The following is a 23,459-nucleotide window of genomic DNA, read 5'->3' as shown; positions in this document are numbered from 1 at the left end:
GTGCCCAGCATACATGACGTCTGATGCATATTTGGCCCTTAATACACGTGAAAATTTTTTTTCCTTCTTTCCTTTGTGAGGAATCTTAGGAATAGATTCTGTCCAGGGCAACTGGATCCTTGGTCTTATACCTTCCAAAGCATTGCCATTTGCAATCTTTAAATATTCTCAAAATATACTCCAGAGTTGCATCTTAAGGAAGGAAGTAAGAAGTAAAACATTTTATGGAGTCCTTGGGTGCTGAAAACAGTTAATGCAAACAGTTAACAAACACACTAGGCTGCTAACCAAAAGGTTTGAAGTTCCAGTTCACGCAGAGGTACCTTGGAAGAAAGGCTTGGAAATCTAACCTGAAAAATCAGCCATTGAAAACCCAATGGCACGGAGTCCTTCTCTGATACACACGGGGTTGCCATGAGTTGGCGTAGGCTTAAGGGTGAATGGTTTTAAGATGTTTTATAAAAATTTCAAACTGATTATGGTTCAATCATTCCTTGGCCTCCAACTTAAAGAACCAAACCTGTTGTCAATTCTGACTCCTAGAGACCCTATAAAAAAAATAGGATGGAGTAAAACTGCCTCATAGGCTTTCCAAGGCGGTAATCTTTATGGAAGCAGGCTGTCGCGTATTTTTCCTGCAGAGTGGTTGGTAGATTCGAACCACCAACCTTTTGGTTATCAGCCACTGTGCCACCAGGGCTCCTCTCTAACTTAAAGAAACTACCTAGAATTAGGACACTGCCTGTATTCAGTAAAGGGGAAGCCATTTTAAAAACATTTTCAACTGTTCTCCTCACTATAACCAAATACACATTCAGACACAGTCACACAAACTGGTTTACCTATTTAATCAATGGCACCATTATCCTGACAGATAACTCTAATCCTTAGGATTATCTGTAACTTTTGTCCTTTGTATTTAACACATATTGGTCACCATGTACAATAAAGTCTTTTTGGTTTCTTTCTTAATGTTTTCGCGCTACCCCTAATGTGGGACTTCACCATGCCTTGGTTATTTGGATGGTGTCTAGCTTTCTAACTCATCTCACACCACGCTGCTGAAATATCTTGTCCTTTACTCCGGCTGTGTGATTTCTAAATGTCTGCTGAATCCAGGGTAAATTTCTTGCCTGACAGAACATCCGCCACCATTTAATCTCTTCTGCTTTGTCTACCACTATCACCTGCTGCTTCCCAATGTGAATCTCCCACCCTCAGGGCAGGCCAGACTTGCCACTATCTCATTATTCCCAGGCAGATACCTGACTCTACTATTTTATCTATGCTGGCTGCTTGTGGAATCCTGGGTTTTTCCTCACCTGCATCTACCCCTTTTAGGCACATTTTAGGAACAGTTGAAAGTCCAGTTTAAGCTTCGACTCTTCTAGGAAGGTTTCCTTTCTCACCAAGAAAGGCCACAGGCTCTTTCTTGCTTTCTAACTTAATGAGTGTCTGTTGTTTTTTCTCTTCATTTAAACATCTGCATCTTGTTTATTATTTGCTTTGTTTTAAGAGGTTTTAAGGCAACATTTCTGGAAATCTCTTGCTACAGCAGTGGATCTATAGGTCATTTAAGAGCAAAAACATGTTTTTTGATATAGATACCAAGGTTTGAGTATCAGTTCTGTAATGAACTAACTGTGACCCTAGGCAAATTACTTAAACTCTCTTTTTATTTGTTTTGCTTTGATTTTTAATATCTAAAATGAGGACAATCATATTATTCCTATCTGAACTACCACACAGGATTGTTATATATAAAAATAAAATTTGCCACTGAAAATGCTTTGAAAATGGTGCTATCCTTTACACACACTATATTATATTTTACTTTTATGTATCTGTAAAAGTGGCTGGCATAATTGTAACCACTGGGTAGGTCTTATTATAAGCTTATAGAATTGAAGTATTACTAGTTGGTGTCTGTGATGCACTAACAAACACACAGTTTAGCACACTCATTTAGGTATTTAGGTTTGTTTTATTGGAGGGATGCAAAAGGAGTGAATATTAGGAACTCTTAAAAATTCAGAGACATTCATGAGAATAGGTGAACTCCCATTGGCTTTGTGTGGGAAGTAGGCATTCTTGTTCCTACTGCTCTGATATGTTAGATGCTTATTTGGACTGGTATTTGGAGATCTGAATTCCCCTGACAAACTACAAAATGATTGCAGGAGTGAAGGTATAAAGGGCCTCACCCTCACTCTAATGATGCAGTAACTTCCCTGAATCTCACATCTTTCCTCTGCAGTATAGAATTCTTTGCATAAGGAATCATTGCAAACTAATAAACTTTATTATATGTTTCCAACTAACATCTGCAGGGAGTCGGATTAAATCAGAGGTGAAATTCTCAGTGGAATCCTAGGGTTTGATCATGACACCAAAGCTTTAATTCTAGAAGTGTGACAAGATGATTAGAGCGTTTTAAGATCTTGGTACCAGGCACAATACAGAGTTGAAAGCTGCCATGAATTCTGCTACTTAGGCAGAATACCATCCTCAGAGGCACAAGTTGATAAAGAAGTAGAATGTTAAATAAAGAAGTTGAAAGTCAAATCAAGACTAAGGCATATTTGGAATGCTGTCAAACACGCTGTGGAGTTTATTAGGCACCAGATCTTGACCCAAATTAGGAAACAATGAAGAATTTAAGGCCTAGATTTAATAGAGGTTTCATATACAACTCCAAGTAGTTTTATAATTACTCTCTCACATGCCGTATTTTATGTTAAATAAAAATGAAAAATGGTGTTTCAAAATTCCACTGATATGCCTGAGTTAACAAGATTTTTTTTACTGAACAATCATCCTGGAAAAGCTGTGGATCAACACAACAACAGTTGTTACATCTAAAATAGGGTAGACCACAATGATGCCACAAGGCCAATAAGAGCAACATCACCAACACCAACATAGCAGAAAAATACAATCAGGACGGACTTTCAGCAACATTTTAAAGCAGAGGCTGTGTGCTTTCTTCTTGTTGATTCTAAACTTTCCTAAGCTCCTGATGTCCTTGCTACCCAATATTTGTCCACTGTTGTGCCTCTCCAACTCTCATTCCAAAGGAAAAACATACTGCTCAGTGTTTCCATTTTCCTGAAGGATTTACTAGGTAACTAGTTACCAATTTCTGGACTCTAAAACGGGCTATTGAATGCGTGTCATTGCCCCTCCTCCTGCCTTCATGTCATTTGCTTTTTAGTAGGATCCTCGGACTGTGTGATAAAAATAAAATAATATTAGCTACTTTAATGGTATGTACTATTTATTTATATGGTAGGTACTATTCTAAGCATTTTACATATATTAACACATTTCATCTTCAAACCAACTTTATGAGTTGTATACTATTTTTGTGTCCATTTTACAGATTATAAAACTGAAACACAGAGGTACTAAGTAGGCCATAAACTAAGAAGTGGCAGAGGCCGGGTTTCGAAACCAGACAGTATAACTCCAGAACCTCTACTCTTAATCACTAAGCTGTCCTGCCTAAACAAGGAGGTATAGCATGTGATGGGAAAATCCCATGCATTCAGTTAGGAATACCTATTCAAATCCTAGAGGAGCCCTGGTGGTACAGTGGTTAAGCACTTGGCTGCTAACCAAAAGCTTTGTTGTTTGAACCCACCAGCTGCTTTGCAGGAGAAAGATGTGGAAGTCTGCTTCTGTAAAGATTTACAACCTTGGAAACCCTATTGGGCAGTTCTATTAGGTCTTATAGGGTTGCTATGAGTTGGAATTGACTCTGCGGCAATGGGTTTGGTTTGGTTTTTATTCAAATCTTGCTTTCTGACCCTCATTGACTGTGTGGTTTGGGCAAAATATTTAATTTCTCTGAAATAAATTTTCTTTTATGTAGAATAGAGACAATAGTGATTACATTAAAAGTTTATGGTAGAGTTTAACGCATGTAAAGCACCTACAACAGTATCTGATCCAAAATATAAAGTATTCTTCACATGTTTGAATGTATGACTGGGTGGAAATGAATAAGACATTTTTGAACAAAGGGATTTTACACAACCACTCAGGTACCTTTCAAAGCCTGTGTGTAGAGCAGACCAGTGTGGAATGTTTGCAACAGCAGCTTCTGACAGGTCAGCTTAGGGCTTGCAAATCTAAAGTGGGAAAAGGTCCAGAGGAATATGCATTCAAAAGACAGAAGTGACCATCAGTATACCTAAAACACAGGATGCTTGAATTACAGAGTGCATGAGACCTTCATTTTTTGGTAGCCAACTTTTAGAAGGAGATAATAAAGTTATTAAGGAGTGGTTCATAAAAGGTGATGGTGTCCTCAATTGTTGTTTAATTTATGTATATATAATAAAATACATAATATAAAATAAAATAATAATAGTTACTTTAATGGTATTTACTATTTATTATATGGTAGGCACTATTCTAAGTACTTTACGTATATTAACACATTTAATCTTCAAACCAACTTTATGAATTGTATACTATTTTTATGTCCATTTTACAGATCATGAAATTGAAACACAGAGGTGCTAAGTGGGTCATAAACTAAGAAGTGGCAGAGCCAGGGTTTTGAAACCAGACAGCTTAACTCCAGAATCTCTACTCTTAATCACTAAGCTGAACTGCCTAAACAAGGAGGTATAGCATGTGATGGGAAAATCCCATGCATTGAAGTTAGGAATACCTATTCAAATTTATATATACACATGTATATATAACATTTAAATTTGCATATTATAATATAATTTATTATAATATAATGATATATAATTATAATTTATAAATTATAACATATCATTTACGTAATACTGTATTTTATGCAATTAACCCGTATCTTCTACATTTGTTTGCCAATGGTTCCCTCCCCCATGAGGTATTTTAGTAAGTGTGCTATGCTAATTTCTTTTACAGCAACAAATTAGAAAAATTGGCATAGTGGTGTTTATGAAAATACCTCGAGGGAGGAGGGAACCCTCGGCAAACAAACATAGAAGGTGCGCATTATTTGCGTAAAATATGGTATACTTGGTTTCTATGTGAGTATAAAATTTGCATTTATATAGAAACCACTGCAAATATTTTCAACAGTTTTTATATTTGACATATCAAGTAGAAAGTGAATTATAATTTTTTAATATTTCCTCCATGTGTTCCTCAAAATATAAAAATTGAGTTTTGTTTTGTTTCTGTATGGGTAATTTTGTTTAACTTTATTAAAAGAGAAATCTGTGCAACACCTTCATTCATCTTTCCTTCTAATTTTGTAAACATCACGGAAGATGTTACATGTAACAGATTGTCACATTCAAGAACAATGTCAAGAAATTCACATCTGCCACTGATATCACAAAGAGTGCATTCGGGAGAGCAGTTACTTTCCAAGTATTGATTACTGAACTAACGATCCTTAAACCGTTTACCTTTGAAAACCAAACCCTAATAGGCACAATAAGTCTTGGTTTTTTTAAGATTATTTGGAAAGAGTTAGCATTAAGAACATTTTGTATCCGATCCATGTCATTAATAGTTTACATTAGTTTCCCACTTAAGGGAAGACACTACCCTACTTTATAAGTAGGTCTCCTGGAGAAATTGCCTCTTCCTTGAGGTTAAACAGTCTGATATACATTTTTAATGCAGGGATAGTTTAAGGCAATCTGAAAGCCACCCCACTTTAGGTTGTAACTAGCCAAACTTCCAAAATAGCCAAGACTTCGTGGCGTTTTAAAGACTCATTAAATTTGGTCTTCATAGTTTACGGAAAACAGAGAGATGCCAGAGAATGTACTAATAAAACTAAAGAAAGTTACTCAAGTGTTAAAAATCAGGCAACAGTTATGTGGGCCTGAGACAATATTCAAGTATAAACAAATAATTCTAATAATGGTAAGCATGTGAAAGATTATAAGTGGCAAGTGACAGTGATTACCAGCCCCTTCCCTAATTCATTAAGGATGGAAAAGGAAGTGGTTTGAAATTGCAGTAGGAGAGATTTAGGTTAGATATCAGGAAGAACTTCCTAACTGTGAGGGTTGCTGATCACCAAATACAAGATATATCACATTCTTAAAGAGCTCTTTGGAAACTTTTTACCTCAGGGATATTTTAAAAGCAGTCTCATCTAATGAAGGAGTCTTGGTGGTGCAGTGGTTAAGAGCTCAGGCTGCTAACCAAAAGGTTGGCAGTTCAAATTCACCAGCCACTCCTTGAAAACCCTATGGGGCAGTTCCACTCTGCCCTATGGGGTCACTATGAGTTGGAATCGACTTGAAGGCAACAGGTTTTATTCAATGACAGTGGCGTTGATAAGATTGTTCTCTGAAGTCTTGTTTAGATTCATCAGTAAAATTTGGTGTGCCTGTGTATGTATGTATGTGTGTGTGTGAGTGTGTCTTCAAAGATGACTAGATATAACTCATAATCACAAAATAAAGCAATGAATTCCACAGCATAGTGACAAAGCTAGTGGCACAAAAAAAACTCAGATATCTTGTATATGCAGAGTGACAAATTGAAAGCCAGAACCCTCATTGTATGGAAACTAAGTACTGCCCTGGAGGTTTTTATAAGTGACACAGTGCATTGGTAATACCTTCACATTGGTAAAATCCTGTGTGAATCCCCTCCCCTTCATCCTATCTTGAAAACACTGTTTAAAAATCACAGATTTGTAAATAAAACAGAAAGTTAGAATAACTTGAAAAATAAAAGGTCAAAGTGAAAAATATATCAGTTAAAACTCACCAGTTTCACTTCCCTTTCATCCAGGTAAGGAAATTAAAGCTTAGGAAGGCTGCATAGATTGCTCAGGTTCATATAACTTTCTAGTGGCAAAGCCAGGGTTAGAATCTATAGTGGTGGCTATGGTGCACTGCCCAGAGCCCCCTCCTCTCCCCACACCACACCTTTTGTGGTCAAGACACTTCTTCCATTAACGGCTGGGAATGTTGGCTCCTGAGACAAACAGCTGATCTCCTCTCCAAGAGGTACCCTCTTTCTCTGGGTATTATCTTCTCCCAAAAGGAGATGCCTTGCCTAAGTCTATGTCTCCTCCTCAGCGACTCATTGATACCAGCGGCAAAAATAATTTAAAGGGCCAGCATCTTGCCTCACTTCAGGACAACTCTGAAGGGCCATTCCAGCTGAAGAGTCACCTCAGGGATCCTACCTTAGAGATCAGCTGAAGCCATAATTCCAGCTGCATCACAGTTCAATTTCTTTGCCCAATCCTGGGTCCCTTACTTCGCCACAGGCATTCGTTGTGAGAGCATTCTCCCAAAAACTTCCTGCATACAAATCTATACCTGAGTCTGTTTCCTAGGGAGCCAGACCTAAGGTATTCAGCGTCAGGGGTAGTCTGAGGAAGAAATCTTCAACATGGGATTTTGGAGCAGGCTTACTTAGTGGCTGGCTGGTAATAGAGGACCTCATCCCTAGTAGTAAGTAGAGTGCTGACACTTGGTATGCTTTGCTGATGCAATTGTTAAAGGTTTCATTGGTGGTGAGCAGGAAGGGATACTGGGACTTTGGGAGAAGTAATCATCATAAAACCCATGAAATCAGATAGGTCTTGCTGAGTGCTATCAGTGCACTGGAGAGAGACAAAAAGAGTGTGGATTGTTATATTACCTATTTAAGGTGAGCTGTGGAAGTTAGAGTATTTCTTTGGCAGTATTTAAGGGGGCTCTCTTTTTTTTTTTCATTTTGTGTGTGCTCATTTCTTATAGTCAAAGGGAGGAAATGTTGAAGATCTGAGAGAGATTTAATTGTAAGACCAGTAAAATTTCAGAAAGGTTGAATTCTCAACTCTGGTATCTTCTACTATCAAAAAAGGACTCAGAGCTTGCCTGGTAGACCTCTTTGGGTTCTACTGGAGGCAGCATGTTTCACACTTGAGAATACTGCTGCTCCCAGTGGTAACCGGACAAGCATAGCCATGGCCTGAGGAAGAAATTGCTCTAGGGGCTTAGATCAGGCCTAGCTCACCAGGTAAACTATCTAGACCAGTAGAGATGCCAGCCGTGGATAAAGGACATCTACAATGGGTAGCAGAGGAGGGAGACAGTGAACATCATGTATGGCCTCAAGACTAGCCATTGCGGCAGGAGTCATTCTTCACACTAACCTTTCTCTGGTGAGTTTTCCCAGAAAAAATGACCAATGAGAATCCTGGAGGTGCTTTTCCCAGATGGAGTGAACTCACTATATAAAACAGGTGCCATGCCATCCTGATCCCTTCTTCAGGATCAAAGCCCTCATTTTCCCAGCTGTTGGGAGCACAGGCTTCCATGAGCTCCTATACTGTAATTTCCCTTGGCCAAAGTGAACTTCTTTGTGCAAGATTACACCCCTTCCCCTAGTATAGCCCACATGCAATGGTTGGTTGATGTGGGATACAAAGACCCGCCCTCTTGCCTCAATTAAGGATAACTCTGAAGGACCAGCTCAGTTCCTGAGCTCACTCACTAAGGGACCTTGTGAACCCTTTGTTGTAACTCTATCAAAGTTCAGTTTCTCCCTTTGCCTAATTCTGTTTCCCTGTCTTCTCACAGGTGTTGTTCCCATGTGCAACCACACCAATCCTCACCTCAGCATCTCTTTTCCAGGGGACTCAAGATAGAGCCCAAGTCAACTGACCTTACTTTTAGCACATCAATCTACATATATGTTTGCATATTAAATATGCATCTACAATATGATCTTTATGCAGGGGCTGAATTCTTTATTTTCTAAACAAGGTAACTGTAGTTACTAATAGAATGGGAAAGTAGGAGTACTGCCATTTTTAACTCCTTTTACTGCCGGCCAAAAGCCCTGATCTGAGGTTTTCTTTTCATGCTGCTCTTCTCTGGGGTGTGCAGTTGTTGTTGTCTGCCACTGAGTCGCTTCTGACTCATAGTGACCCTATAGGACAGAATAGAACTGTCCAATAATTTTTCCTAAGCTGTAATCTTTATGGGAACATATTGGCAGGTCTTTTCTCCCACGGAGGGGCTGGCGGGTTCGAACCTCTGACTTTTCTGTTAGCAGCCAAGTGCTTAACTGTTGTACCACACTCCTTTGCGGCATGCTGCTGGGTACTTAGTAGTTCAATTGATCATCATCGCAGTCAAGCTCTTTTGAATTATAAACACAAATCAAATGTTTGCTTATTTTGGAAACTGCAAATATGGTAGCTGAATTGACTATGAACATAAAGGATCAAAATAAATGTGCTATTAGACCTTTTTATTCTGAGCGATGGAATCTCTTTCAAGACCTTCTCCATCTTAACTCTCAGAGAACTATCCTAGCGTACAGGTATTTGGGCATCAGTTGGCCCTGGAAACGTTGGCTTGGTGTGGGAGCAGATTCCTGATGTGGGAGGCATTGTAGAAGTGACTGCTACTTCGGAGCACTGTGATTCTGAGCTCTTTCATCATTTGGGAGAGAAAGAAATGTGATATGGTGAAAATGGCATTGGATGGGATGTCTACACTGAGTTCTTGTATGATCCTGAGTAGGCAACTTAATTTTTGCATGATTCACTTTCCTTGTCAGTAAAAAAAGTAACTGGGAGGAAAAATCCCTGACTTTCTCCTAGTCCCAGAATTGTATGTTTAGTTTATTCTTAGACCAGCAAATTATTTCTTGGTTTTTTGAGAATTATCTTTTGCATGCTACCAAAAAGTCAACCTAAATTTTCAGCAACCTAAATCATTAACGTTATTAAAAAAAATTATACTTTAGTTTGCCTGATGAAGAATTATACAGTGAATATTTTGTGAAAATAAATCTTCAGAGGTTGTTGAATATTTTGGTTTTAAGCTCATACAGGCAGATAAGTTTGGATATGAAGTTGGCAATCATGACAACAGCATATTAAAAAATGTGAGTTTTTGGGGAAATGTGAGTATTTGATATGGCTAGAGCTTTCGGTGGTTTTAAAGATCTGGCAAGAAACGAGACTAGAAAGTAGTCACAGGCCAGATTATGAAAGGAGGGAAACATCTTTCCAGAATGGATTTTATTTTGTAATTCATAAAGGTATGTAATTTATTTCAAAATGTATAAACTGATGATTTTAGGATTCCTTTTGATTAAAACATTCATTTTTTTATTATTCTAATATGAATTGATTGTGACCAGGCTCCTAGAGTCCTCTATGACCTTTGCAAACAACCAACCTAGATGTAGTTTCCACCTTTATTTAATGGGCACCTTCTACCTCTTTTTTTTTTTTTTTTCCTACCTCTAAACCAACACAGTGCCCTTATATCTCAGGAACATGATTGTTTTCACATTATATTTGGGAACCCACGTTTTACCATTTAATCACATATTCCCTTGACTTGCCAATTGACATATTGTATTTATTAATGGGCTTAATAAATACTTCCTGGTTAACTGAAATCATGCTAAAATAAATTTAAATTATGCTTCTAAATTTGATGACAAGAAAGGAAGCTAGATATGTTATATTTCCTAGGAAACACAAAATGACTAGTCTGGTCTCAAATGGATATTAAGCCTCTTGATATCAAATTGCTAAGTGTACCTTTTTAGAGAAAAAAATATTTAGTGAAATAATTTTATGTATACCATGATACAGACTTCATTTAGCACTCAATCCATCAAGAAATAGATTTTTTTTTTTTTTTTTTTGCTGTACAATTCTAGCTGAAAATATCCAATTGCTGGCAAATAATGCTTTTAACATGGTAAACTGGTAAGCCTTGGAAGAAATTACAACAGAATCAGTAGAAATGCAACAAAACTTGGGCTTCTCTGTGGTAGCTTTGTGACAATGCATTAATTACTCAAGAATGTCAGCTTTAAATATATCTAATGGAAGTGTAGGTTTACATGTGGGTGGGGAAGGGGGAGAAAGCAAGAGAGTAAATGCTAGTTTGCCTTTCAGAAAAAAGATCGTCTGTTAGAAGAACACTGCCTTGGGTTTGGAATAAAACAAGTTTGGGATATGAGTCCATTCTTTGCTATTTACTGTGTGTCCTCTGCCAAGTCTCTTATGCTTTTTGAACTTCATTCTACCGGTAAAATGTGGATAATGATAACTGTGGAAGGCAAAATAATGGCTCCCCAAAGATGTCCATGTTCTAATCCCTGGAACCTGTAAACATGTTATGTCACATGTTAAAAGGGACTTTGCAGATGTGATCAAGGATGCGGACCTTGAGATGGGAGATTATCACATTGGTCCAATCTAATTACAAGAGTCCTTCGAAGCAGGGAATATTCCTGGCGGAAACCACAGAGATGCTATGAGAGATGAGGCAGGAGAGATTTGAAATCGGAGAGGGACGTGCCTTCATGTTGCTGGCTTTGAAGGAGAAGAAAGGGGGCCATGAACCAAGAAATGCAGCAGGCTCTAGAAGCTGTGATGATGACCCTCAGCAGGCAGCCAGTGAGGAAACAGCCATCTCAGTCCCAAAACTGCAAGAAAATGAATTCTTCCAACAAACTGAATGACCAAGGAAATAGATTTTCCCTTAGAGCCTTTAGAAAGGAATACAGCCTGCTGACACTTTGATTTTTAGCTCACTGAGTCCTGAGTTAGATTCCTGAACTATAGGACTATAAGATAATACATTTGTGATGTTTACGTCACTAAACTTGCGGTAATTTGTTGCAGAAGCAACAGAAAAACAATAACGTTGCTCAATCTACCTCACAGGGCTCTTGTGTAATAATGCGTATGAAAGTGCACTGTAAAGTGTAAAGACCATACACACGCTAAATATCATCACTGATGTTCTCAGCATCTTCACCCTCTGTCCTACTTTCAAACTGTCAACTTTTTAAATGCCAGTCTTAGAAAATAATAACTAGTACCAGTTGCCATTGAGTCAATTTCAACTCATGACGACCCATGTGTGACCGAGTGGAATGACGCTTATGGGATTTTTAATGACTGTTTTTTTTGGAAGTAGATCACCACGCCTTTCTTCCAAGTTACCTCAGGATGGACTCAAACCTCCAACCTTTCAGCTAGCAGATGAGAACATGAGCTAATCCATTGCACTACCATTTACTGAGATTCTGTTTTGTGCAAGGTACTCAACATATGTTGTATAATTTCAACTGCACCATGATCTTATGTGATAGAAAGCTTTATTCCACTTTGCATATGTGGAACCTGACAAGAAATTGGACCTTATTAGATTTTATACAATTTATTTGGTTTATCAGCCTTCAGGAAAAGAGTCATAGCAAGAGAAGTTTAGAAATGTAGTACCCGTGACAAAATACTGAGACAATTGTAAGTTTGTTTTCTTTGCTCTTTTCTGACCATAACAGCAAAAAATAAAATAGACATTATCAAGAGAAAAGAGAAGCAACACTTGAAGTGACTAAATATAAGCTGTTATCCAGAGTGAAGTTCATGCAAGTATGCACAGTTTACCCTCACATCTTGGCTTGGAAGATCTCTTCTGTGGAACTCTGGTCCGTGATCAGACATGGGCCCCTGTGCATTGTTGGCGAGGTGTGCACATTCTGTGTGATGAGAGAAGTTAAAGAAGAGTGCTCAGTTTGAAAATAAGGCTAAAGGTATAAAGCGTTGAGCCCTGAAATTCCAAACGTATCTCCATGGAAGAAAATGTTCTTGGAAAATTAGTTGAAGATGTTCAGCTCCATTCTTGGAGATACTCTTCTAAGCAGCTGCTCAACTTCAGTGACGTTCTGTCATGGATTCAGAACAAATTTAGTTTTTGGCTGAGAGAGAAAGCTAGGCATGGCAGGTCACAGGAAGGTAAGCAAACAGGGAAGGTAGCAAATATCCTGGATTACTTAATGATTTGAATGTACTTTCCCACATTGAATAGATGATGTCAGTGGGGCATGTGCTCTGAAATTTCCAGTAGTTATTTTGAGTATCTGCACTCTTGTTCCTCAACTTTTTTTTTTTTTTTCCAGTAGAATGTGTTTGTCTGAGTTTGGGGATGTAGGCTGTGGACTTGGAAGAGCATTTCTTGACTTTACAAGTTTAATGAAAACACACCCATGCACTCATGACTTTAGTTCCAGGGCTGGCCCTAACTAAAGCTGTGAAGTAGGCAGATTTTTTTTTCCGAACTTACACTTCCCTGTTCTGTGCCCTTTTCTTCATTTCACAACTTATCACTCTCAGGCACCAAAATACTTATGCTGCCCTCGTCCTTCACAATATCTAATAAACCGATTTATCCTTTAGTACCATAGGCTGATATAAAGTTTTATCATACCTGAGATTTTTTGCATCTTATTGGAGACCTTAGTACGTATGGTTATTTCAACACAAGAGAGCTCTGATGTTAACACTGCAGTAGAATTTATGGGTAAAGTTGTCTTTTTGGAGCCTCTCAAAACAACATGATTTAGTACCCGATTGCTGATTTCGACTCAATACCCATCCCTTCTCAGCCCAGTAAGTGGAGGTGCACCTAGGTTCCCCTGATACTAATTGCTAATTGTTCAATAAGAATCAACAAATATTTAGGTATTCTAGTTAGAACCAACATCTCACTAAAGCTGTGAGTAATAAAAAAGATTAGGATATGCATAAAAATAACTAGTTTGCTGTTGTGTCGATTTCTACTCATGGTGACCCTGTGTGTAGAACTGTGCTCCATGAGGTTTTCAGTGACTGATTTGATTTGAAGTAGATTGCCAGGCCTTTCTTCAGAGGTGCCTCTGGGGGGACTCAAAACATCAATCTTTTGGTTAGCGGCCAAGCATGTTAATGGATGATATGTTATGTTGTTGTTAGGTGCCGTCAAGTTGGTTCCAACTCATAGTGACCCTATGTACAACAGAACGAAACACTGCCTGGTCCTGCACCATCCTCACAATTGTTGCTATGCCTTGAGCCTATTGTTGCAGCCACTGTGTCAATCCATCTTGCTGAAGGCCTCCCTCGTTTTTGCTGACCCTCTACCAAGCACGATGTCCTTCTCTAGGGACTGATCCCTCTTGATATCATGTCCAAGGTATGTGAGATGTAGTTTTGCCATCCTTGCTTCTAAGGAACATTCTGGTTGTACTTCTTCCAAGACAGATTTGTTCATTCTTTTGGCAGTCCATGGTGTATATTCAATAATCTTCGCTAACACCACAATTCAAAGGTGTCAATTCTTCTTCAGTCTTCCTTATTCATTGTCCAGCTTTCGTCTGCATATGAGGTGATTGAAAACACCACGGGTTGGGTCAAGGGCACCTTAGTTTTCAAGGTGACATCTTTGCTTTTCAATACTTTAAAGAGGCCATTTATAGCTGATTTGACCAATGCAATGCGTCTTTTGATTTCTTGACTGCTGCTTCCATGGGTGCTGGTTGTGGATCGAAGTAAAATGAAATCCTTGACAACTTCAGTTGTATTGGTCCACTTGTGAGGATTTTTGTTTTCTTCATGTTGAATGTGTAATCTATGCTGAGGCTGTAATATTTGATCTTCATCAGTAAATGCTTCAAGCCGTCTTCACTTTCAGCAAGCTGGGCTGTGTCATCTGTATTATTACTCATACTCATTAAACATTTAAATCCAAATTCATAATTAGTTCCACAAAACCCACACTATTATAAGAAATACAGCAGACATGCTATCTCACACCCTTGAAGTCACTCTTGGCTGCTAAGTGTGGGTTATGTTGTTATTAGTTGTCATCGAGTTGATTCTGACTCATGGTGACTGACTTACCCATAAATCTGATACTGATTACAAGGTTGCTGCTGTAGCAAAGTGTTCACTACGTGTGTGTTGAATAGATCAGGCCTTAAACAACTGGGCTTTGCACCCTGGAATAAGGCAAATGGGAAGACCAGGAGAACAGTGCTAATTTCTTATATCAATGACCATTAGCGATGGACAGACGTCTATAAAACATATATTTCTTTCTTCAACTCTGTGGCTGAAAAAAGAGTTTTACAAGAGGGTAGGCAAATTTGGAATGTTGTCTTTCACGGCTTACTTCTCCATCATTTCCAGATAATCACTCTGTCAGACATCTCAGTTACTTTTGGATCCTAAATGTTCTGCTGCTTTGAAAGATCTCTAACTAACTCTGCACCCTGGGGAAGACTGGAGAAGAGGGACTGACTTGCCAGAGGTGTTCTTTCTCCCCATGCTGTGTCAGTCTACAATTGCCTGCTTTTCTTAGGAGAAATAATTAAGCTCTTATTACTATTGATGAGGTAGAAATTTAGGATTCTCTTTTGGATCTGTTAATATTTAATGACTGTGTCACTCCAACGTCAATGCAATAAAAATATAATAAATAAGTTATAGAGAGACCTATATGTATTTGGACTCTCCAGCCAGGGTACATGTAAAAAATTATTTAGGGGGAAAAAAAAGCCTCATTATCATAGAGTCGATTCGGATTCATAGTAACCCTATAAGACAGAGTAGAACTGCTCCCACAGGGTTTCCAAGGAGCAGCTTGTGGATTAGAACTGCTGACCTTTTGGTTAGCAGCTAAGAGCTTAATCGCTCTGCCAGGGCTCCAAAGAAAAAAAAAATTTTAATGTTTTTAATAAAAAATTAATAAAACCACTTAGCATTCATTCTGAGATTGACTGAAATGATGACACCTCTACTATGTGGTGACCCAAGTCATAAGTCATACGGTCACTGTAGACACCTCATGTATAATTCATCACTTAAATCTTGTCCATCCTGCTGTTGTCAGTTGCCATCGAGTTGGTCCTGATTCACGGTGACCCCATGTGAAACAGAATGAAGCATTATCTCGTCCTGCACTGTCTATAAGATTGTTGGTATGTTTGAGTCTGTTGTGGTCCTTGTGTCAGCTCATCTCATTGAAGGTTTCCCTTACCTTCACTGGCCCTTCACTTTACAAAACATGATGTATTTGTCCAACATTTGGTCCCTCCTGATGACATGGCCAAAGTAAGTGAGCCGAAGTCTAGGGCAGTATTCTGTGAAGTCTAGGACAGGTTTTCATTTGCTAGTTTGTAGAAGTAGATTTCCAGCCCTTTATTCCTAGTCTGTCTTAGTCTAAAAGCTCAGCTGAAACCTGTCCACCATGAGTAACCCTGCTGGTATTTGAAATACTGGTAGCATAGCTTCCAGAATTGTGGCAACACATGAGCCACCACAATAGGACAAACTGACAGACCAGTGGTTGTCCATTTTACCTCCCACATATTCCTTTCTCCCTAGCCTCAGTCCTATTGCTCCAGTGATGCTGTCCTCATTTTTGTTTTGACATATTTCAGACTTACAGAAAAGTTGCGAAAATAGTGACATAACTCCCATATGCCCTTTACCTAAATCTCCAAATGTTAATGTTTTATGACATTTGTTTTTTCCTGACCTGATGCCCCCTTACCTTCAAATACTTTGTTGTGCATTTTCTAAAACCAAGTGCTTTTTATTACATAACAATAGCATAATAACCAACATCAGGAAGTTCACAAGTACTGTTATCTAATTTACAGACCTCTTTCAGGTTTCACCTATTTGTCCCATAATGTCCTTGGAACATGTCCTTGTCATGTCCCTTGAGTCTCCTTTCACTTGGAACAATTCCTCAGTCTTTCTTTGTTTTTCATGACATTGACATTTTTGAAGTATCCAGGTCAATTATTTTGCATACTGTTCCACAATTTGGGTTTGTCTGATGCTTCTTCATGATTAGTTTCAGGTATGCATTTTTGGTAGGAAGACCGGAATGTGATGTGTTTTTCTCAGCGCATCATGCGGGGCCACTGGTGCTCTATAACTGGTGATGTGAACTTTGATCACTTAGTAAGGGTGGCGTCTGCTGTTTCTTTACCATAAAATACTATTTTCGCCTTTGTAATTAATAAGTATCTTGAGGGGAGGTCCTCGTCATTTCTCACCAGGATTACGTGATGCTGTGTATCTTCTGTTTGCCCAGCCAGATCCCATTTCCACCCTCCTCCAACTTGCTTTGTGGCCTACACAATTGACCCATGTGGGCTATGTCAACCTTGTTCTGTGGTTTCTGGTTGGGTTTGGCTGTTGGAAAGTCCTGCAGGAGATCTGAGAGAGGGAAGGAGTGAGGTCCAGCTATGTATCCCCTCGGTTTCCTCCCCAAGGAGCTGCCTAGGACTGCCTAGGTCCCTCAGTTGAAGGATAGGGCACCTATTAGGCTATAGCTCTGGGGTTTCTAACTGCCCCCTTCCCTTACTGCTTTAAGCCTTTGGGTGTGGCATTCATCCCTTTCGTTTCCCCTATATTCTTCCTAGACCTTTGTAAATAGTCCCTTTATTAAACTCTCCTCACATTTTCCAGTTGGAATGTGCCATCCATTTCCTGCCAGGCTCTTTCCGATACATCTATTACATAGTTAGCTTTCCGCCTGTCCCATTTTCTCTCAGTTGCAAATACTGCTGGTCTTCAATACCATCTCAGTCCTGCCCAGTTCTTATGTTAATCCTGATCCAGGAAGAAAGTACATTCCATGCCAAAGGCATCAGTGAACTGGGTCTGGGATGAGCTGTTCTGCTCTGCAGCCAGTCTTCCAGCATGCCTGGGGACTTTCCCTTACTCCCCCACATGGCTGGCATAACTTGTGACAGCAGACTTCTGCCTTGGTTTCTGCTTAGCATTCTGATTTCCTGTGGGGGTGGAGTTCTCTTTTCTGACCCAGTTTTGTTCAACTTGGGTTCTAATATCCTGTTTAACTCTGCTGGTCCCTTCCCCCAGTATGCTGGACTGTCATCCTCAGACCCCCGCTTATTTTCTGGAATTATGCTTGGAATAGAATGGTCTCCTGGGTGTACTGTCTTTCTTCTGTTTGTCCTTTCAGAATCCCTTTCCATCTGCTTCTCCCTCCCACTTCTCTACTGACCTACATGGACTAATCAACACTTACCTATGGCCCCCAGCTGAGTTTGGCCAGTGGTGCGCTCTGGCAGGAGATCCCAGGGAGTGACTAGAGCTAGGAGCATTTGTACCATCAGCTCTATCCCTTTTGCATTACCTTAAGCTGCCTGCCTCCTTCCACTGCAGGTCAGAGCTCCTCTCCAGGTGGTTCTCTACTTCCAGGTGCCAGGGACTTTTCCCTCTCCTCGCCCTTTCTATACTAACAATGGTTACAGTGTACTTATTTTTAAAAAATCGGTTGCTGTCAATTCCAACTCATGGTGACCCCATGTGTGTGGGTCAGAGTAAAACTGTGCTTCATAGGGTTTTCAATGGTTGTTTTTATGGAAGTAGATCACCAGGCCTTTCTTCTGAGGTGCCTCTGGGTAGACATCAACCTCCAACCTTTCAGCCCACAGCCCAGCATATTTTTACCACCTTTTGTACCACCCAGGTTCTCCCGGCTGTTACTAGCTCCTAGGTATTACATTCTCCTTTGTGGTCTAGTTCTACCTTTAGAAATAGTTCCTTTACCAAACCTTTTATTATCCTAACCTGAGTGTACCACATGCTTTTTCTGGGACCCTGATGTAGGTCTAGGGTGACAGTCCCATTTATCTTGATGGATCACCTCATTTTGCCAGGTTTTACCTGCTCGGTGGATCTCAAATACTGATGACCGCTGCAAACAGCAAGAGGATTGTTGTGCCCATTCAGACTGGTTATTCGACTGTGGACTACCACCTTGGGCACCAGTCCTATAGCTAGGTCAGTTTCTCCCAGCTTTGTCCCTGCCCAGTCCTGGCCCTTTCCCCTCCTCACTTACTCAATCTGTTGAAGTATCAGCATGCCTTGTAGCAGAAGCAACACTTGCCCAAGTGAAAACATGAGTCTCCCTGCCTGCAAGTCACATGAGATGCACTTTTTGTCTGGGCCTGGCCCTTTCAATATTAAGACAGACCCCAGAAAAGTGGTCTTCTAACCCAGTTCTACTATGGATACAAAGATATGTCTAGAATATTCATACATAAACCACCCAGGGCATGATTTCAATATGATCATATAATAATAATAAAATTATATTGTTTTTAGAGCTTGCTAATTCAAATTTGCTGTTGTTTTAGATATTGAAACATAAGTATAGATGAGCTCCATTCTACTAGGTCTTACTGTCAAGAAAATCCTGTACCTACTTGATGACTCTATCGATCTCTTCACCTATAGAGATATTTGAAAAATGTTTCAAAAATTGAGCCAAGAGACTACTAATGTGTGTAGTCAGGTTTTAATATTTTCAGTCTTCCGTTGTTTTTAGGATAATGCAATTCTCACAGAACCCAGAAACACATCTTTGGTAGTACCTTAAATTGTGCTAGGTACAAAGGGTAGTTCATAGCTAAATGTCCTAAATAACAGTATATTACCTGGAAGCATTTTTGGTTTAGCTTGCAGTATGAGATGATTATATTTGGAATTTTCTGGTACGGTGTGTTAACGCTCTCACCTTTGAACTCTAATTTTAGATGGTATATTACATACTATCTCATTCTGGAATTGGTATTTTTATCTGTTTTCAGTTGGTAGGTTCATGATTTGAAAGCATTTGTTATTTGTCTAATACGAGATGACTGATGGTCTTAGTCCAGTTCCTAATGCGCTTGTGTTTATTTCTGTTGAGGCTGGCATTAATAGGTCCCCTCAGCAAAGTTGCCGAGGACTGACCTGGAATAGACTCTAAACTAATTTCCAGCCTTGAAGTTGTTCCTTCTAGGTCAGGATTGAGGCCAACTAGTAGCACGATGTGCTGGAGCAGAATTGTCACTGACCGCATTCCCTGTCTTCTGTAACTTAGAGGGACCATCAAAACTATTTAGTCAAAGATGTTAAGTTAGCTAGAAGCAAGCAACATCCAGGATCTCACTTAGAATGTTTTAAGGCCCAACCCACTTACAGCAAAGACAGATATGGGAAGAATTTTCAATAGATTTCATAAGCAATTTGTGTGGATTCCCGATTACAGACCGTGCTTTAATGTCGAGAGCTTAGCTATATTGTTCATTTGCTATTCGTTTGTCTACGCCATCCTTTTTACTCTTCTTTGCTTATCAGTGCAATTACCAATGAATAAGGAAGAACAAGAGAAAGCATTTAGGAAAAGAGCCTGAAATAAATGGATAAAATAAGGTTTTGGTATTATCTGTGACATTATATTAGGTATACTAAATTTACCCCAGTTAATTTAAGAGCTATCTGCAACCCTTTGCCATTTGAAGTAGAAGCATAGTTTATTAGAGCTTAAGGGACCCTAGAAAAGATTAATTCAAGTTTTTTTAATTTATAGATTAGAAAGGTACTTGGACTTTCGCAGCTTCACTAGGCATCCGATTTGCTAATAATATTATCCTATTGCTTACATGTCTCTGACAAAATGATGTAATAATTCTGCAGATGAGTTTTTTAAATTGCTGAGAGGGTAGTCTAATATTTCATTAATTGTTTTATTTTAACTAAACTCATGGTAATGAGGCACAGGATAACTATACAAATATCAGGAGCCTGAAAAAGGTAGAACTAATTAAATTGTAGGATTTTATACCTTTGCTCCTTGGTTTTTATCAAAATTTTTGCTTCTCTACTGCTTGACTTCTTGGAGAGTTGATCTAGTTTATAGCTAGCCCTTGACCTGGGAATCTATGCTATTTAACTTTGTTGGGTTAGTTAGTTTTTGTTAGTGTTATACAATATAGAAGGCAAGTGGAAAAATAAAAGGAGCCTGGTGGTAAAAGAGATTTGGACATCCCCAGACGTTTTTATCTAGCAGTGCAGGCCAATCTGCTAATGGAAACACCAAAAGTCCTTTGCCCGTATCTTAGCTTCCAGATATAATGTGGCTGAGAAGCGGCAGGAGCAGGGAAAAATAAGTTCATGTATAGATACCTTTCTTGCTGTTTTGATAACTGAAAACTGAAAGCTGAAATTTTAACCACTGGCAACGAAAATGCTGTCATGATGCCGATATTCAAGCAGGTTCCTCTCTATCAGACACGGGCTTGGAGAACTGTACCTCTTTATCCACCAAAGTTGGGACAGGCAAAAGATGATGCTATGGGCCTTCTGAAAAACAACTGCTGCCCAGATTGAATAACTAGATGACAAAGAGAATATATTCATTCACTGACTAGGTACTCAGTGGGTGGGTCCTTTTGATAACTGAATTGAGAGACTACATCGCAACTCTACTTAGGTTGCACCTAAAGTATGGTTATAGTTTACCTTAAGGATGAAATCAATTTAAATAAACAGAGTGGCTGAAAATCTCTCCTGACTGCTAACAGTGACCTAAACTGACTAAAATAGATGAGCTCCAGGTGTTTGCACCCTGCCTCATTTTTCTTGTCAACCAGCCTCCCAGGCTTTTAGCATGTAATAGTGGAAACACTGTGTGTGATATTGAGGTCAGAGGAAAACCGGTCCAGGGTTAAAGCTGAGTATCATTAGCATGCTGCTGACACCATCCAGAGGCACCAACTGACTCACTAATGTTCCGGCCTAAGGACAAGACACATGGTTTGGGCCTTTGAATTTGGTGAGTTGGTGTCAAATTTAGCTTTGGGGCATATGTGAGCTGCCATAACTAATTGCCATAGTTTCTGAAAATGTGGTTTTAAAGCAGGAGAATATGGTAATGCCTTGCGTTTACGAAAGGCTTTCACATGCTCTGTTTCCTCTGATTCCCCCGATAATCCAGCAAGGCAGGCTGGAAGATGTTTTTTATCCTATTTTACAGATGAAAAAACTGAGAGTTAGAAAGGCTAAGAGATTTTCCCAGGGACAGTGCAGAGCTGATATCTGATCTTCTGGCTCCTGGTCCAGTGTCCTCTCCACTGGCTGTCTGAGAGAGATAGACCTTTGATCAGGCAGCCAGCTTAGCGCTGTCATGGGCTGGACCCATAGGGGATTCAGAGCAATGTACCAGTAGTTATATACAGGTATATATTGTTTTTCTCTTTTTAAAATCTACAATGAGTAAATAATTTCATGTTCTTTGGAAATCACGTTGATTATAGAGTACACGTTACAGAAAATGCATAAATTAACTGTCTTAAAATATTTGGATAAAAATTACAGTTCATATTGTGCAGAGGTTTACTGTAACTTAAAATCTCATTGTTAGGATTTTCATTAGGATTATTATTTTAATAGTTTTTTAGATGAAAGAAACATCTTGGGACCCTCTGAAAGGCTGTGAGTATATGCGTACATACTTAACGTCATACCACTTCTATTTCTGCATTTATTATTATCTTTTTAAGTTTCCATTTAGTGATTAGAAAGGCAAAGCTTTTCTGATACCTGTAGAGTCAAGGAAAGGGAAACACGAACAGATGTGGAATGATTGAAATCCATAAGGTATTATCTAATCCTATATTACAGAAAAAAAGAAATGAAAACTGGGCAGATAGAAGTCTGAAATCAAGAGTTGTCTCAAGTATTTATTTTATAATTTCACATATTCAGCTAACACATAGATGTTACCTTTGAGGCATATTATGAGTCTCGTTTCCTGTATCCTAGTGAGTTTTTGCTCTGTGAAAACTTCCTCCTTTCTTTTCCATAAATATAGTTTCATATCTGCATTTATATTACCTATGCTTCATGCACGGAGCCCTGGCGGTGTAGTAGTTAAGCACTCCGTTGCTAACCGAAAGGTCGTGGTTTGAACCCACCAGCTGCTCTGGGGGAGAAAGATGTGGCAGTCTGCTTCTGTAAAGATTATAGCCTTTGAAACCTCTGGGGCAGTTCTACCGTGTCCTACAGGGTCACTATGATTTAGAATTGACTGTTCAACAGGATATGCTCCATGCAGCCTATCAGATACGCCATAATATTTATGAAGAGTCTTAGTGTATCTTATTATTTTTTCTGACAAAAAAACCTGATTTCTAAGATTGGAGAGCTGAGTTTTAGAGTTGAAAAAGGAAGCGCAAGCATTCCCTGATTAAGGTGGATCCAATTTATACATAATATTCATGTGTAAGTCACCAAGGTATGGTTATCAGAGAATGAATACCCTTAGGATGACTGATATTATGATGACCAGGGTGCATTTCCATTTCTTTTTAGTGGCCACGGTTCTTCGGGGTTCTTGAGAAACAAAGGAACACAGAGATCATTTAGCAAGAAAAATCTTAGATTTACTTAACACGTGGTGTTTACTATACAATGGAATCAGGTACTTCCCTAGATTAAGGCAAACTCTCAAAGATTTTGAATTCATGCTTGCACTGAAGCAGAACGAAATGTGTGATTGGCATGTCTGTAAGAACTTTGCATGTGGAAACATAGTGGTATTAATACCAGAGTTCAGGGATATCATCAGTTAAGTGGGTGTTTGTGGGATGCTGTGAGGACCTAACTGTCAGGTAAAACATTGATAGACCACAGAAGGGGAATGTTGGCAAGGTGTCATGGATTGTGTAAAAGCTATGGTGGTTGTTCTCTGGAATTTAAATGAAAGGCAGCATTGATCAGAGCTGGAGGAGGTAGAGTTGAGAACTAGGCCTGCATCCCAAAGTTCAGGGCAGGTGAGGGGCTGCGGAAACTCACTTGGATTCTAGGCCCAAGTGTAGAG

At 39.2% G+C, this 23,459-nt stretch overlaps 1 long non-coding RNA gene across 50 annotated transcripts in view; it reads left to right on the top strand.

Annotated features, from left to right (window-relative positions):
* LOC111753149 (uncharacterized) overlaps nucleotides 1-23,459 on the top strand; it is a 416,755-nt gene that overhangs the window by 32,928 nt on the left and 360,368 nt on the right. For 4 of the 50 annotated variants that reach the window (XR_010321769.1, XR_010321765.1, XR_010321762.1 and 1 more), the window contains one exon: nucleotides 13,745-13,964. The exons of 42 other annotated variants lie outside the window; for them this stretch is intronic. This is a non-coding gene — a long non-coding RNA (uncharacterized LOC111753149). Of the gene's footprint in view, nucleotides 1-13,744; nucleotides 13,965-18,471; nucleotides 18,596-22,030; nucleotides 22,073-23,459 lie in introns of all 50 variants that reach the window. 4 more of the 50 variants (XR_010321777.1, XR_010321778.1, XR_010321763.1 and 1 more) reach the window with 3 other exon arrangements.

This window comes from Loxodonta africana, chromosome 4, assembly GCF_030014295.1.
Source record: "Loxodonta africana isolate mLoxAfr1 chromosome 4, mLoxAfr1.hap2, whole genome shotgun sequence".
Classification (NCBI taxonomy): domain Eukaryota; kingdom Metazoa; phylum Chordata; class Mammalia; order Proboscidea; family Elephantidae; genus Loxodonta; species Loxodonta africana.
This window is presented reverse-complemented; position numbering and strand designations above follow the sequence as displayed.